The following is a 2,519-nucleotide window of genomic DNA, read 5'->3' on the forward strand; positions in this document are numbered from 1 at the left end:
TATAATGCAGAAATCCCCTTTTTCAAGAAACCACCACTAGGGTTTTTTGACATCACAAATGAAGAAAGACCGATGGAACAACCTAAGTTTTGAACAACCGTTGAAGAACTTGAGGATTAGACGTTTATTTTGATTTTCTTTCTATCTTAGTATGCCTTTTTTTTTAAAATATTATTGTCGTCTAGATCGTATTAAATACGTATTGTATTATTATCATATGCATTTTATTAAATCGAATTTTAAAAAAATATTATTATCATCTAATCTATTTAATTGTCGTATGTATTCGTTTCCGTTCAATTGCCGTTCCCAAACTTACTAACTAAGAGCTTACCTGATGCACCGTGGGTAAAGGGAAACTCATTTATCAAAACAAAGGTAGAGGAAAACTCGATCCTTTAATTTATAAGTTCATTTTTAACCAATGATGAAACTATAAGAGTGTTCGTGGCACGGGATCATAACCACTGAAATAATGACACCTACTGCTGTGCATATCTGGGTCCCATTTTGTAGCCCCACTAATTAATTCAAAGGTTGAAAACTAGGGAGCCCTATGCGTAAAATATAAAATTGGTGAATCGGATCGGAATTGATCATCCTCGATTCCGATTCCAACTGATTCATGTGAATTATAAAATAAACTTTAGAATCGCTTAAAATTTCAGATCTGAGAGCCTATTTTAGGAATTTTAAAAATCGACCCAGATCGGATTCAATACCCGCCATGGTTTGAGGTAATGGATCGGATCGGTTGATTTTGGATGGATCAGATTGGTATCGGTTGAGACCAATCCCAATATTGATCCGATCCAGCTGTACGGACATGGTAAAAATATAAATTTTTTTTTTAATTATAAAAAACAGGAACAAAATTATCATATTTACCTGAGTTTGGGCGATCCTGATCCATATCAGCTGATCCGATCCGATCCAGCCGATACCAAGATCACGAACCATGATACCCCGTTTCGTATTTTGAGACGCTGGTTCCCATCCTAAACAAAAACAACGGTTATTCAAAATGAATGCGCGTCACGAAATTTGCGAGTTCCAACTAACCCGAATCCAAGGGTCTTAACTTTAGTAAAAAAGCAAAAAAAAAAAATAATATTATACTCCACACGCCACACCTGATCTATGGCCTAATTACACTCCCTTTTTATTGTGTTTTGAAAGATTACATTCATACCCGGTAAGGTTGACTGTGTTAGTCAGGTGTTAATTGTGAAATGATCATTTTACTCTTAAACCAAAAAAGCCCAAATCAAATGACCATTGTACTTTTTCATTCATCTTCAACCCAAACATCCCCATTGTTGTGAGAGAGAGCTATGAAGAAACTAAGGATGTAGAACAGAGCGAGACTGTAGCCTCGGAAGACAAAGAAAAAGAACAATACGAATGAGTGGAGCGAGGAGAATAATTGAGTTTCTTCTGGAGTAGGGATGAAACAGGGTCGGGTTTGACTGGGTTTTTTAAAATCTAAGTCCAACCTTGAGTCTTCTTAGCTCAACCCAAGCCCAACCTGGCCCTAGGTCGGGTTGAGATATCTCAGCTCAGGCCCAACCCGGCTCTGAATGACCTTTGATCGGGTCGAGTTGGGCTGGGTTGGCCCTGATTGACCCCAATTTTTGCTAGGATCTAGTTGGTCCTGATTGATCAGTCCCATGTGATTTGGTATTGATTTGTTTCATACTCAAATGACTATTGAACTTTTCTTTGGATTAAAAAACTTAGTTCAATCTTATAATTTTAAATACTTTTATTCAATAGATAATTAGTATTTTTTTTGGTAAATCAATAGATAATTAGATACTAAACAAAAATTGTAAAATATAATCAATAAATTTTAAAACATAAATAATAACATAGGGCCGGGCTGGGCCGAGCTAGGCTTAGCCCGAAGCCTCAACCCTGGCCCAGCCCGAGCTTGATCCCGGGCCTAAAATATAAGGGAGACGGCATAATTATGCCATAGTTCAGGGGAGAGGGTATAATTTTCCCAAATAAAAAAAAATTCCAAGGCTCCAGATTTGTCTCACCGTTCAGATTTTTTCCAGACCGTACACTGCTCATGTTCTACTAAATCATATTTCTATTTTCACCCAACTGTTAATCCATATTTGATTTTCCAAGGCCCTAAAGTTTTTTTTTTTTTTTTTGTTTCTCTTCCAATTGGGGTTCGTTGGTTCTAATTCTGATTCATTTCGTGCCTTCTCATGCTTGAGACGGTGAAACCACGTGCAGCTTCATCGCTGAAACCTTCTGATACATGATTCAAACTCTCTTCCTGTGTTAATTTCTGCTCTTCTTCGTCGTCCTCGTCTTCTTCTTCTTCTAGTGCTTCTTGCAACAGGCGCAAAGGGGCTTCAATCACATGAATCGGAGGCGCTGTCTCTCTTTTGCAGTTCCCTGGATCGATTCTCTCTATCTGTGACAATCTCCCTTTGCCTTTCTCATGTTATGGAAGACGAATCTGTACCGTATTAGTAATTTTGTGTTTACTTTTTCATTAG

This window comes from Telopea speciosissima, chromosome 2 (assembly GCF_018873765.1).
Source record: "Telopea speciosissima isolate NSW1024214 ecotype Mountain lineage chromosome 2, Tspe_v1, whole genome shotgun sequence".
NCBI classification, from domain to species: domain Eukaryota; kingdom Viridiplantae; phylum Streptophyta; class Magnoliopsida; order Proteales; family Proteaceae; genus Telopea; species Telopea speciosissima.